The sequence below is a fragment of the Bufo bufo genome, chromosome 4 (genome assembly GCF_905171765.1).
Source record: "Bufo bufo chromosome 4, aBufBuf1.1, whole genome shotgun sequence".
Taxonomy (NCBI): domain Eukaryota; kingdom Metazoa; phylum Chordata; class Amphibia; order Anura; family Bufonidae; genus Bufo; species Bufo bufo.
The window spans coordinates 365,275,361-365,291,867 of NC_053392.1; positions in this window are offsets into that span (position 1 = coordinate 365,275,361).

Below are 16,507 nucleotides of genomic sequence, written 5' to 3' on the forward strand. Positions count from 1 at the left end.
GACGTCATTCTGGAGCGCCTGGGGAGCCGCACGGACTGTAAGTATACCGCTCCCCCGCTCCCCGCTCCTACTATGGCAACCAGGACTTTAATAGCGTCCTGGGTGCCATAGTAACACTGAAAGCATTTGGAAGACGGTTCCGTCTTCAAATGCTTTCAGTACACTTGCGTTGTTACGGATCCGGCAGGCACCTCCGGCAACGGAAGTGCATGCCGGATCCCAACAACGCAAGTGTGAAAGAGGCCTAACTGTTTAATATCACCATAAAACATGAATCCATATCATGGACTCCCTTCACCCCGAGTCCTGTGAGAACAGGGTCTGAGCTCAGATGATCCTGCAGATGAGCCTCTAATCACGGAGAAATGTCCGCCGTCCAGTGTCCGAGAAAAGTAACGTATAGGCTCAAATTTTCTATTCATCAAGAGTTATCTGTGAAATGTTCCCATCAAAGTATACATTAAGATTGCAATACTCTGGCGGTAACCTGTGATTTCACCATCATCATGGTCAAAGGAAAGATCAGCATGTGGCCCCATCAGATCTCCTGCTGGTGAGGTCCTCTTCAGGTATGGAGTTTAGCCTGCTCACAGTGAACTATCTATTTCCCATACACCAGACGGACCTTTTCTATGTGTTATCTACAGAGAGGTTCTCCTGCTGGTGAGGTCCTCTTCAGGTATGGTGTTTAGCCTGCTCACAGTGAACTGTCTATTTCCCATACACCAGACGGACCTTTTCTATGTGTTATCTACAGAGAGGTTCTCCTGCTGGTGAGGTCCTCTTCAGACATGGGGTTTAGCCTGCTCACAGTGAACTGTCTATTTCCCATACACCAGACTGCAATACAGGTGCAGAAGATGTCTGGCTTTGCAGTTGGTTGCAGCAGTGACGGTGTCGAACATGACGGACAAGGTGCAGGAGATGATGTCTGGCTGTGGTGGGTTTGCAGTGGCGGCAGGAGCGGTGTGTTACTAGTGGACGAACCTAGAAATGATTTTTTTTTTGCCAAACATTTGCTAACCAAATCTACCTCTGTCTACCACACACACAATTTTTTCCAGAAACAGTTGCTTTACACCCACATTTTTTACTTTCACAAGGGGTAACAGGACAAAATGCACCCCACATGATGTATAGCCGCACGGCAGGCTTCAGAGTGGAAGGAGCACCATATGGCGGTTAGGAGAGAGGATTTAGTTGGAATGGTAATTGGGAGCTATGTCGCATATAAAGACACCCAGAGGTGGCCCTAGAGTGGAAACCCCCAAAAGTGACCCCATTCCAGAAACTACACCCCCGTACGAACATTTTAAGTTGTGGTAAGGGTAGTTTTTACCAAACAGGTGTCTCACAGAAGGCAGAAATACTAGAGAGGATTTCAAAGCACACATTTGTAAAAATGAAAAATTACTAGCAGACCCAAATTTTTCACTTACACAAGGGGTTAAAGGAGAAAATGCACCCCAGTATATGTTCCCCATTTTGCGAACACCCCATATGTGCTCGTAGCCTGCTGTATTGGCACACAGCAGGCCTCTACAGGCAAAGTGCAAAATATGGTTTTTGCAGGCCTGAATTGGCAGACATGGATTTTTGCTGCCATTCAAATCGCTCCCAGGTTATGGTCTGACTGTAATTTGGAGTCTGGTAGAAAATGTCCTAACTCCAATATTGTCTGACGTTTGGCTTCTTTACTACGCCCGTATGCAGCACGAGTCCCCAAAACTTCATCATCTCTGCTGCATCTACTGGGGTCCAACCTAGGGGTCTAGCATATGGCGAACTAGGGTTCTGAGCAATGAATTGTTGGGCGTATAAGTTGGTTTGGGCCACCATTAGATTTACAAAATCTTCAGAGAAGATTTTGAAAAAAATCTAGCTCAGTGAAGTCCGCACAATCTATCAGAATTCCTGGCCCACAAACTCCGGAATTTGGGGCTGATAATTGTCAGGGGGTGGGGTCCATGTGGGCTCACTCTGGGGGGCTGCCTCCGCTGCTACCCTGTGGCCCCTTCTAAAGCAGGCATGCTCAACCTGCAGCCTTCCAGCTGTTGCAAAACTACAACTCCCAGCATGCCCGAACAGCCTACAGCAGGGCATTGTGGGAGTTGTAGTTTTACAACAGCTGGAGGGCCGCAGGTTGAGCATGCCTGCTCTAAAGGGTCCCTCATCAGCGGATGATGATGAGGGGGTAGAGAAAAGTGGCATCCTCTTCTTCCCCACTGGCAGACTCTGTATCGGAGGCAAGCATGGCGTATGCCTCTTCAGCTGAGTATAGTCGTTGGGATGAATGGGACATTTTTATTTTATTGGGGTGTGACGTGTGAAACGTGTAAACCTTTATTTAGTGTGGGGAGTGTATGAAGTGTTTTCACACGTGAAGGGGTTTGTAATAAAATAGAAATTTACATTTAGAAGAAAAGTTCTAAAAAAAAATTCGGCAAAAAAATAATTACTTGCAAATGGACACTACTGATCGGTGCTCAGTGGTTGCAAAATGCACGCACGCAGATGGTGCGTTCGTGCTGAAATCTAAACTGACACTAACTGAAATTGAGATAGAGATATATATATATATAATAAAGAATGACACCGCAGCACGTCCGTACGCAGTGCTGGGGGGGCATTGAGTACAGAGGTTTACACGAAACCCACTGACCGGAATACCATCTTGAGGTTTGACAGTGCTCATCCTCGGATGATGGTGCGGTCATTACCCTACAGCCAGTTTATTAGGGCTAAACGTATAGTCAGTGATACCTCTGTGCTCGATGCTACTCTGGAGACTATGACACAAAACTTTAGACAGAGACAATACCCAGCTCCTATATTGCAGCGACAACGCAAACGGAGTAATCTAAAAGAGAGAAGCGAATTGCTTCAAGGCACTCAACGTGAGTATTCTCAAAGAATACCTTTTATTTCTACCTTCTGTGAAGCAAGTTCACATGTCAATAAAATAATTAACAAACACTGGTCAATTCTCAAAACTGAGCATAAAAACATTCCTGAATTCTGCAATAGACCACTTACTTCTTACAAAAGAGGCCGTAACATAAAAGACAGATTAGTCAAAAATGATATAGGCTCACAAAAAAGTACACGTCAACTACTTTTGGCCCCTAAAAAAACTGGAAGTTACCCGTGCCTTCACTGTGTAAACTGTAAATACATGGTGAAGGGACGGGAATTTATCCACCCACAAACTGGGATCTCTTACCCCCTTAAATTTTATTTGACCTGTGACTCTAGTTTTGTGATTTATGTTTTATGGTGCCCCTGTAAATTATTATATGTGGGTGAAACCACATGTGATTTCAAGTCCCGGTTCAATCAACATCGATTTTCCATACGGAAAAAACGTAAAGACCTGCCTGTCTCACAACACTTCGCGGCCATGGAACATGTTGAAGGAGATCTCAAGTTTATGATCCTGGATCATGTTCCGTTACCGCGGACTGGTGGTGACCGTATCAAAATGCTCAAAAAACGCGAATCCGAATGGATTTTTAAGCTACAATCCATTCGTCCGATGGGCTTGAATGTAGAATACAGGCCATGGCTTTTCATATGATTCCCTTTGGCTTTGTCCTTGTCGGCTTAAGTGTTGAAAAAAATGTCTTCTTGTTTTTAATGAATATATTTGGATAATATATTTTTTTATTGTTTCACTTTTCAGGACCTATTACTGGATGGGCTTAGCTCAGCGGGAGGCGTGATGCTTACTTTAAACGTGTGTGGCTTATTCCTGGATTACTGCTTATTGTACTGTTAATTACAGCTATATTTACTATTGTCACTTGCATACTTAGAAAGTTACTGTGCAGGATTCCCACCCGATAAGGGGTTAACTGTGACGAGCATAGTGGGAGGGTGATGGCTGCCGCTGTTTCACCTTCCCCCTTTTCTGTGCCCGTTGACGCCGGACGACAGCGCATCGCAAGATGGCATGTCGCCCGACCACATACCCTGGGTGTTCTATCCGTGTACTGCCACAGAATTTCTTGTTTTGTTGTTGGTTTTACCTTTACTTATGGCATTGTTATGTTACGTTGCCGCGTCACGTGACGCTTCACTAGGTGATCATGTGTTTGACCTACAGTGACGTCACGGACATGCGCAGTAGCAGTTCCGGGACGCCACTTCCATGCGGCGCATCACGCTACAGTTCATCCTCCCACCATCGAGCACGCCCCACTCCATGTTCGGTCCTGTCAACATCACATATTCACAGGTGATAATGATTCACTATTAATTGTCACTTTTTTATTTTTACTGTATTTATGACTAGTATGTATACCTGGAAGCCTTTTGTACGCCGTTTACGGCTTTGAGTTTAACTACCCTCCGGGCTTGTCACATTTGTATTTTTCTGTTACTTACTATATCTTCTGTATTTTGTATTTTTTATCGATTGCCACTTGTGCATGTTAATTAACTATGACTGCATAAAATGCTCACAGTTCCCACAATGCTGTATTGCTTGAGAATGGTCCCAGTAAGCGGACCGAAACGTCGCACAGGTGAATAAAGGGTCCCACTTTTTTCACCAAACGGATGTGCTGCGGTGTCTTTCTTTATTCTATATATATATATATATATATATATATATATATATATATATATATATAAACTAACTAAAACTAACTACCACTAACTGCAGTTATTTTTTCACACACAAATGTGAAAAAAAAACAACTCAAATGTGCAGATGCTACTGAGCACACTACTGATTGTGCGTGCTGCAGAGCACCACAGATCGTATAAAACATTACTACATTGGCTAAAATTTTTACTTATATCTTTATATATAGAAATATATAACTATATATATTTATATAAAGCCCTAACTACCAGTTCTTTTTTAACCCCAAAAAATTAAATAAGAAAAAAATTTGCAAAAAAATCAGCACAAATAATTCGCAGGTTCTGATCATGCAGGTATGCACTGAAAAGCACTTGGCGGTCACAGCTCACACACAGAAAAAGTGATGCAGAGCTGGAAAATGGTAAAAAAAAAAAAAAAAAAGTGCACGGACCAAATGGTGTCCGTAAAAAAAAAAAAAGGACGGGGGGGGGGACGACAGGAACAGCTGCAAATGAAAAAAAATGCATGCAGGGACGTTTTGCCTCTTCCTGTGCAGCTAAAGCGCTGCCATTGGCTGGAGCGTTGTTTCAGCCAATCGCAGCGCTGCCAGGGGACCCAAAGCACTGGTGTCCCCTGCCTCACCTTGGATGTGACCGGCCACTGTCCCCTGACCTCCTCCCGACCCTCCCCGCAGCTGCTGACAGCTTCCTGTGCTGTGATGTGACCGACACATTGATCATCCAATCGCAGCGCTTGGAGCTGCAGGGGGTGGATCGGCACCATGCTGCTCTTTCCCAGCATAGCTGCCTGCCGGTAAGAGCGGCCATAGTGCAGCGATTCCACCCCGATCTTCCCCCAGACCTCATGAAGTACATGTACGTCATGGGTCTTTAAGTCCCATCAAGATATGACGTACATGTACGTCATGGGTCCTTAAGGGGTTAAAACGGCACTCAGCAGCTATGGCGCTCGCGAGCTTCCGCCATATTTAAATACCCACTCACCGAGGTACAGTCTTGATTAAAAGTTTAAGACCACTTGAAAAAAAATCATATTTTACATTGTTGGATCTTAACAAGGTTCCAAGTAGAGCTTCAACATGCAACAAGAAGAAATGGGAGTGAGACAAAACATTTTTTGAGCATTCAATTAATTGAAAATAACGGTTAAACTGAAACGGGCTGTTCCAAATTTTAGGACCACATGCCTTTAAAAGGCCAAATATGTGCAAAGATGTGGATTCATTGTCATTTTCTGTCAGGTAGTCACACGTTGTGATGGCAAAGGCAAAAACTCTCCCTTTTTGAACGTGGTCTGGTTGTTGAACTGCATAAGCAGGGTCTCTCGAAGCGCGCCATCACTGCTGAGGTGGGACGCAGTAAGACAGTCATTTGGAATTTCTTAAATGATCCTGAGGGTTAAGGAACAAAAGTCAAGTGGAAGACCCAAAAAAATCTCATCAGCACTGAGCCGGAGGATCCAATTGGCTGTCCGTCAAGACACTGGACGATCCTCGACCGAAATTAAGGCCCTTACTGGTGCTGACTGCAGCCCCATAACCATCAGACGGCATCTGAGACTGAAGGGCTTCAAAAACAAAAAACTTCTTCAAAGACCTCATCTCCTTAAACGCCACAGAACTGCTCGTTTGGACTTTGCAAGAGAGCACCAAACATGGGACATTCAAAGGTGGAAGAAAGTTTTATTCTCTGATGAGTAAAAATGTAACCTTGATGGTCCTGATGGTTTCCAATGTTACTGGCATGACAAGCAGATCCCACCTGAGATGTTTTCTACGCGCCACAGTGGAGGGGGCGCCATAATGGTCTGAGGTGCTTTTTCCTTCAGTGGAACAATGGAGCTTCAGAAAGTGCAGGGGCGTCAAACGGCCGCTTGCTATGTCCAGATGTTGCAGAGAGCATTCTTCATGACTGAGGGCCCTCGTCTGTGTGGTAACGACTGGGTTCTTCAACAGGACAACGCTACAGTACACAATGCCCGCAGGACAAGGGACTTCTTCCAGGAGAATAACATCACTCTTTTGGCCCATCCTGCGTGTTCCCCTGATCTAAATCCAATTGAGAACCTTTGGGGATGGATGGCAAGGGAAGTTTACAAAAATGGACAACAGTTCCAGACAGTAGATGGCCTTTGTGCGGCCGTCTTCACCACTTGGAGAAATGTTCCCACTCACCTCAAGGAAACGCTTGCATCAAGCATGCCGAAACAATAACAGGGAGCTACTCATTACTGAGTTCATGTTTGGAAGTTGGATTTCTGTTTTGGGGGGGAATTTTTATTTTTTTTGGAGGTGTGGTCCTAAACTTTTGATCAGCTGAAAAACAGCCTGTTTCAGTTTATTCGTTGTTTTTATTAAATTGAATGCTCAAAAAATGTTTTGTCTCACTCCCATTTCTTCTTGTTGCATGTTGAAGCTCTATTTGGAACCTTGTTAAGATCCAGCCATTTAGGATTTTTTGCCATTTTTCAAGTGGTCTTAAACTTTTCATCAGGACTGTATATTTACGTTGGGTGGTCAGAAAGGGGTTAAAGCATTGTACAGGGAAGTCCCCTTGTAGCAGTAAATGCTGCTCCTCACAGATCCGCAGGGCGGTGTAATGTGTGCGTCTGTTAGGCCATTGTTGGTGTCAAGGGCAGTGAGCGTTGGAGGCTTCATCCGAAGTCGCTTTGTTTAAAACTTCGGATTAATACTGTACAGTGATTAGTCTACGTACAGTCTTAGAATGTATGGGCTCCGAGGAGCCGAAGTAAGTTATTCACGAAGTTGCGCGAGACTCCATTAAATAACTCAGGTAGTTGATTTTTAAAGTGGAAAAACACTTTAAAACTTGAAACCGAACTTGGCTTCGGTCCTGTCTAGAACCTCTGAACGAAGTTCTGTTTAAAGTTTAAAAGTGTTTTTCCACTTTAAAAATCAACTACCTGAGTTATTCAATGGAGTCTCGCGCAACTTCGTGAATAACTTACGAATCACTGTACAGTATTACTCCCAAGTTTTGAATGAAGCATCTGAAGCTCGCTTCACTCAACACTGACCATAATAGATGTCTGCGTCCGTCTCTACGCACAGCTACAAGCGCTGAGAATACAGAACTGCAATAAATATAATTAATAAAAAATTTATAGAGAAATGAACATAAATATATAGAATACTTTTTTTTGTTCAACAATAAGTTTTTATTAAAAACAGTAAAACCTGCAGCTTTCACTTCGACTTGTACAGTAGAAAATATATAAGAATAAATATCGGGTGCGGAGAAGATGAAAACCTGTTCTATTTATTAAAACATGTGACATACAACGTGGCCTCCCCAGATAGCAGACGGCAAACAAAATCACACTGCGCCCCCCCCCCCCCACATACCAAATCACACTGCGCCCCCCCCCCCACATACCAAATCACACTGCGCCCCCCCCCACATACCAAATCACACTGCGCCCCCCCCACATACCAAATCACACTGTGCCCCCCCCACATACCAAATCACACTGTGCCCCCCCCCACATACCAAATCACACTGCGCCCCCCCACATACCAAATCACACTGCGCCCCCCCACATACCAAATCACACTGCGCCCCCCCACATACCAAATCACACTGCCCCCCCCACACCAAATCACACTGCCCCCCCCCACATACCAAATCACACTGTGCCCCCACTGCATCCCAAAAAATCACACAGCGCCCCCCCTGCATCCAATATTACTCGGCCCCCTCTCTGCACAATATTACAATGCCCGCCCCCTGCATACAATATTATACGACGACCCCCCCCGCATACAATATTATACGGCCGCCCCCCTGCATACAATATTACACAACCCCCCCCCCCCAAGAATACAATCCCACATGGCAGCCCCCCATCATACAATCCCACACCGTAGTCCCCCCATCCCACACGGCAGACCCCCATCATACAATCCCACACCGTAGTCCCCCCATCCCACACGGCAGCCCCCCCATCATACAATCCCACACCGTAGTCCCCCCATCCCACACGGCAGCCCCCCCATCATACAATCCCACACCGTACCACATGGCAGCCCCCATCATACAATCCCACACCGTAGTCCCCCCATCCCACATGGCAGCCCCCCATCATACAATCCCACACCGTAGTCCCCCCATCATACAATCCCACACCGTAGTCCCCCCATCCCACACGGCAGCCACCCATCATAAAATCCCACACCGTAGTCCCCACATGGCAGCCCCCCCATCATACAATCCCACACCGTAGTCCCCCCATCCCACATGGCAGCCCCCCATCATACAATCCCACACCGTAGTCCCCCCATCATACAATCCCACATCGTAGTCCCCCCATCCCACACGGCAGCCCCCCCATCATACAATCCCACACCGTAGTCCCCCCATCCCACACGGCAGCCCCCCATCATACAATCCCACACCGTAGTCTCCCCATCATACAATCCCACACGGCAGTCCCCCCATCATACAATCCCACACCGTAGTCCCCCCATCCCACAATCCCACACCGTAGTCCCCCCATCATACAATCCCACACGGCAGCCCCCCCATCATACAATCCCACACCGTAGTCCCCCCATCCCACAATGTAGTCCCCACAATCCCACACCGTAGTCCCCCCATCATACAATCCCACACCGTAGTCCCCCCCATCCCACACGGCAGTCCCCACATCATACAATCCCACACCGTAGTCCCCCCATCCCACACAGCAGCCCCACCCTATCATACAATCCCACACCGTAATCCCCCCTCACACCTCATAGAATTGTCAGCCCCCTCCACAGGCTTCACATGTACCTCTCAGGCAGACACTCTCCCCTGTCAGTGCTAAAGACGCTGGTGCGCAGAACAGCCATGCCTAACCTTCCTACTGTAATGGTAGCACTGTAATAGAAGCGCACGCTGGCTGCCGACCCACATGACCTAGAAATGTCACGTGATAGTGTGACGTCAGAAGGTCCGTTTGGTGTCTGGAGTTTAGTCGCTACCAATACAGAATAAAGGATCGATTACAAGAAGAATTTCACCAGCAAATATTATCTGCTGTGAGTTGTGGTTCCAGCTCCTAATAAATTCCAAGATGTTAGAACAATTATGAACACGTGGTATTGCTGGCAGCCCTGGCATGCTTGGACTTGTAGTTCACTCCTGTTAGGCACTCCTTGGCGGTAATGTCCCCTGTAGGCGCTGTCTCATTTAGATCCAGGGTTGCCAATTTCTGGACACTGTCTAAATGCTCACAGTAAATGCTGATAATGGGTTCTTATCAGTAAGTTTGAGCTATAGGCATGCATTGCTTCTAATCTTTAGAATTCATTATGGTTTTACAATTTGTTTGTAAAAAAATGTTGGCCGTCCGTGATTCTGGGATAAGTTGTCCAGAAAAAAAAAAGAATTCTGGTTGGCAACCTTGTTAAGATCTTGGCTTTAGGGTTTATTCACACGAACGTAAGGGCTCCGTGGCCGTGCTGTGGACCGCAAATAGCGGTCTGCAATGCACTGGCACCGACCGTGGGGAAGCCGCATGTAGAAGATGATATCTGGTCTTATGGAGTATTCAGGCCACACATTAAGGCTAGGTCTACACGACGACATTTGTTGCGCGACAATTTTTATAATCGTAGTCTATGGTGTCGCACTGCAACATGCGACATGCTGCGACTGCGGCGCGACAGTCGCAGAAAAATCCATCTCGAATGGATTTTTTGCGACTGTCACAGTCGCAGCATGTCGCATGTTGTAGTGCGACACCATAGACTACCATTATAAAAATTGTCGCGCGACAAATGTCGTTGTGTAGACCAAGCCTTAATGTGTGGCCTGAATACTCCATAAGAATAGATATCACCTTCTACATGTCTAAGGCCTCTTTCACACGACCGTATGGCTATTTCAGTGTTTTGCGGTCCGTTTTTCATGGATCCGTTGTTCCGTATTTTGTTTCCGTTCCGTTTTTCCGTTCCGTTTTTCCGTATGGCATATACAGTATACAGTAATTACATAGAAAAAATTGGGCTGGGCATAACATTTTCAATAGATGGTTCTGCAAAAACGGAACGGATACGGAAGACATACGGATGCATTTCCGTATGTGTTCAGTATTTTTTGCGGACCCATTGACTTGAATGGAGCCACGGAACGTGATTTGCGGGCAATAATAGGACATGTTCTATCTTTCAAAGGAACGGAAACACGGAAACGGAATGCATACGGAGTACATTCTGTTTTTTTTGCGGACCCATTGAAATGAATGATTCCGTATACGGACCGTTTACGGAACGCAAAAAACGGCCCGCAAAACGAAAAAAAAAACGGTAGTGTGAAAGAGGCCTAAGGCTGGTGTCACACGTAGGTTTTTGATGCGTTTTTTTTAAGCCAAAGCCAGAATTAGACCCAGGAAGTAGAAGGGTAGGTTCACACACAATGGATTCTGCGGTGGGTTTTCATTTTGAATGGTGAATACCCGCTCTCGGTTTAGCCTGTGCCAAAAAAACTGTCCTAACATAGCTTAAAACTGCCACAAAATCCGATGTGCGACACCGATGCATGCCATATTTGCACTATAATTTGGGACTTTTCAGGGCTCCTGCCACAGATTTGCCATTGGCAGAAATTGGCACACATCATAGTACACATCTGCCCAATACATGCACTGAACTCCAGTGTATTTTACTTTAAGACCCGGATATGAAATACCAGTCTTAAGAAATTTCCCCAAGGGTGTTTTTTTAATTTGTACAGATAAAGTTCACTCTTTGTATCATGATTCTGTGTCTGTTTTTCTGATGGATTGCAAAAAAAAAAAAAAAAAGTGGACGTACATTGCTTTTAAAAGGTTCACCCAATTTCAGTTTCGCCCAATAAATCTTTTCCCATTCAAGTCAATGGGGAAAACATTGGTAAAGTCACAGCAAACACCACAAAACAGCACCCAGTAGAGCTAGCTGAGGTAGTAAGCCCTTACCACCCTGCGGCATAATAGTACATCCAACATACTATTATGCTATGGGGCACTATGAATTATAGTGACGCCCCTGACTGGCGGGTACTGTGATCAGTAGGATGGCTCCCCAGCAACTGAGCTGTGGATGGGAAGGGTGCTACTGATAAACTGGCCATATACATGGGAACATTCACAGAAGGAGCTGTGGTGCCCATAACCTTAGGAGACTGAGAAATTACAAAGATGAAGATATGGAATGCAGAGGATTAAAGATGTCAGCAGATTTGTACCTATAAACTGGCTGACCTGCTGCATGGGAGCTTGGCAGCTGAGGGCATCTGTGTTGGCCCCTGTTCATATGTGCCCGCATTGCTGGGAAAAATGATGTTTTAATTTATGCAAATGAGACTGTAGGAGCAATGGGGGCGTTGCCATTACACATAGAAGCTCTGCTCTCTCTGCAACTGCAGCGCCTTCTGCACTAATTGACAGGACCAGGAATAGATGCTTTCAGATGCCAAGTGCACATGCAACAACTCTGCTAACAGATGGCCTCTAAAGATCTACCTAAACATGGGTGTAACTACCAGGGTATCAGGCCTAGAAGCTGAAGGGGCCTATCTCCAATACATTATTTCTGTACTGTGACATCACTGATTTATTCTGTATGTCACCATGCATGTTATCATACTGTGGTGATATCACTGTGAGCCTTACTGGTGTACTGTGACATCACTGTGCACATTATGCCTGTGTAATAATGTCACTGTGCGCATTATACCACTATGGTGACATCACTGTGTGCATTATCACTGTGCATTAGGGAAGCCCATATAGTTATCAGCAACTGAATGTGGTGGAGTAGGCCCATTCCAAGAGAGAGAGAGAAGTTGCAGCATAAAGAAGAAGCTAAGTTATACAGCAAGCCTGTCAGCACAGCAGAGCCAGAGAGCAACAGATGTAGCAGAGTTAAGTTTGCCTGCCAGAGTTTTAATGCTAAAGCCTGCTGGGACCAAGACAAAGTTGGAAGATTGTTTCTGATGAAAGTTTATCAAAGTAAAGCTGCTATTAATCTTCATCACAAGGTCTAGACTCAATTATTTCTTCAAATTTCTCAACTATTCCCCCCTATTTGTCTGCTTCGGAGCCACAGCTTGGGATCCAACCGTATCCAGGTAGGAGCACCATGACACTCACTTACACTAGAAGGGACATTTTAGGCCACCCTATACCACTCGGCCATTCTTACACCTGGGTACCAACCCTCTAATAGGGCCCCAGGGGGCTGCCCGCTGCAACTGTAACTTGAAGCTTTTTATTTTATCTATGATGCTGTTAGACTGTGTCAGTAGACCCATGGTCAGCCTGGGATTTGTGACCTAATACAGGCACAAAGGTGTACCCATGTTATGCTTACATGAAACTGGCCATGAGCTCCAGGACACTATTAAACCTCAATGAGAACTACCATGTCCAAGTGGAATAAACACGGAACAATGGTGACCCTTCCCAGGAGTACTCAAAATAACTCCAAACTGGCAATTCCCAGGCGCGTACATACAGGGGTCGCAGCGGTCGCTGTTGCGACCGGGCCCGGCACTCCAGGGGGCCCAGCCGCCTGTGGACCCCTGGCCCCTGCAGTAGTGCTGTACCCAAGGCAGCTGGGGCAGCCCCACCGCAAATGATTTTAAAAGTTTTAATAGTATATGGCCGGTCGGGCCCCGGCCTCTGTGTCTGGCCGGCAGTGCAGCACTGCGCACTCGCAGTTAGTACCTTACGCGGCGGCCCCTCCTCCACCCATCCTGGGCTGCTGCCAGTGCCTTGCTCCAGACCCGTGACCCTCGCGCCAGGTCTCGCGGGATCACGCTGGTTGACGGGATGACGCGGCCGACGCACGCCAGAAGACGAGATTATGAACAAGACGGCGGGAGCAGAGCAGGTTCAGAGTAGGTAAGTTTTTTTTTTTTTTGTATGTGCCGGCTCATAACACAGGGAGCATCTGGCAGTGCAGCAAATCCTTCATAGGGGCCCGACCCCGGGGTCAAATTTAATGAAATATTTGGCAAAATACAAAAAATGACAAAAATTTAATATATACAGAGGGGGTAAAAAATGGAATACATACACAGGGGACAAATGGAATATATACAAAGGGGGCAACATCGATATATATACAGGGGCCCTGTATAATATGTATATATATATATACATATATACAGGGGCCCTGTATAATATATATATATATATATATATATATATAGAAACAGAAATGGCGGCACTGGCTCCAAAGGGAAATGGCGGGTGCACGTCCCAAAGAGAAAGGACTGGTTTCCCTGACGGATAAATTCAGAAAAATGAGCGGCACTCCAAGTATAAAAGCAGTGAACCCTTTATTCACACCGGTGGTGCAACGTTTCGGCTCTAGTCACGAGCCTTCCTCAAGCAAAGATACAACTCAAATAACAGTGATTATATAGGGAATACAGATCATGTGGTCACAGCCCAGTGGGTGTGTTCAACAAATCATAACAATACATAACAATAATTTGCAGTGAATACACATAGTACCTTATAGTGCAGAGAACTATGCTGATCATCATTGAAAAACAGTGATATGTGCTAAATATAAAGCAGTATACGGATCAAGTACATAGACATGATCAAATAGTGTGTCAACATATAGTATATTCATTATACATAAGTGTATGAAGGGGGAGGAGCAACAAAGTAAGATCGCAGAACATACCCATCCAGCAAGGAGGCTCATTCAGCGCCGTGAAGTCGGCGTTGTAGATGTCATTCTGCGCAGGCGTGGCAGCGCACCAATAGCAAGTACTCAACGAGCCAAGAATGCTACGCGTCATCACAGTGAGCCGACACCCCTACGTCACTGCAGACGTCCTCCCAGAGGGACACAGTATGTAATCCTATGCGCATGCTCAACAAAAAATCGAGCTAGACGCGCCATCTTTGTTACTGGAGAGCTGCCCATAAAACACCATTGTGCATATCGCACCCAACCAAAGACTAAAGCGGGCATAGGGGGTTAGAGAAGGGCGAAAGGAATCCCATATGACAGGGTACCCATAAGCCCCACCCTGGCAGAAAATCCACCGCAGCCACGATAATCCGCAGTACCTGCAGGGATAACGCCAGGGATTCCAACCTCCCATCCTGCCCGAGAGGGATCTCCTCTGCTTGGTCAACAGATGCTGCACAAGTGTGTACAGTTCAGCTCCCAATACCGGAGAAAAAATGTATATAACAAAAAAGGATTTAATAGGGTGTCATCACACGGTGCCTGCCATGCCTGCCAGCAACAGAACTGAACCAAACATAAATATAAAATGTAAAGTGTAATGGAATGAACCCCTTCCATGGTATGCTGCGTATACTCCGACCATATGTTCCATACCCCAAGGTGCAGAAAGCCATGAAACTCGGCCAAGTCGGTCTCAGATCCTGTCCATATGAGGAAGATGTCGTCTATCTGTCCCACCACTTCAGCCATGTGCTGAGGTGGTGGCGATATATCAACGACATCTTCCTCATATGGACAGGATCTGAGACCGACTTGGCCGAGTTTCATGGCTTTCTGAATAGCCATGATCCCGACCTACAGTTCACCCTTATCCATTCTCGAACTGAGATCCAGTTTTTGGACACACGAGTAGTGTTCAACGAGGGTGTGTTGCACACCGAGCTGTACACAAAACCCACTGATACCAACACGTTTTTGTGTTATAACAGCTCACACCCTCGGAGAATGATCCGGTCGCTGCCCTTCTCCCAATTTCTCCGTGTCAAACGTGTGGTGTCTGATGAGAGCAAACTTGATGCAACTCTGAATTCCATGGCTGTTAAGTTCCAGGATAGGGGTTATCCCAAACCACTATTGAACGAACACATGGACAGAGTGCGCACGCTTGATAGGACTGAGTTACTGACGAAACGGGGTACTGTCCAGAAAAAGGCCAGGATTCCGTTCGTAACAAAGATGGCGCGTCTAGCTCGATTTTTTTGTTGAGCATGCGCATAGGATTACATACTGTGTCCCTCTGGGAGGACGTCTGCAGTGACGTAGGGGTGTCGGCTCACTGTGATGACGCGTAGCATTCTTGGCTCGTTGAGTACTTGCTATTGGTGCGCTGCCACGCCTGCGCAGAATGACATCTACAACGCCGACTTCACGGCGCTGAATGAGCCTCCTTGCTGGATGGGTATGTTCTGCGATCTTACTTCGTTGCTCCTCCCCCTTCATACACTTATGTATAATGAATATACTATATGTTGACACACTATTTGATCATGTCTATGTACTTGATCCGTATACTGCTTTATATTTAGCACATATCACTGTTTTTCAATGATGATCAGCATAGTTCTCTGCACTATAAGGTACTTTGTGTATTCACTGCAAATTATTGTTATGTATTGTTATGATTTGTTGAACACACCCACTGGGCTGTGACCACATGATCTGTATTCCCTATATAATCACTGTTATTTGAGTTGTATCTTTGCTTGAGGAAGGCTCGTGACTAGAGCTGAAACGTTGCACCACCGGTGTGAATAAAGGGTTCACTGCTTTTATACTTGGAGTGCCGCTCATTTTTCTGAATATATATATATATATATACATACATATATATTATACAGGGCCCCTGTATATATATATATATCGATGTTGCCCCCTTTGTATATATTCCATTTGTCCCCTGTGTATTTATTCCATTTTTTGCCTCCGCTGTATATATATTCCATTTTGCCCGCTGTCCTAGGGGGACACATATCTGGCCATAACTACAGTGAGGGGGCACATATCTGGACATAACTACTACTGTGAGGGGGACACATATCTGGCTATAACTACTGTGAGGGGAACACATATCTGGGCATTACTACTGTGAGGGGGATACATCTGGCCATAACTACTGTAAGGGGGGCATATATCTG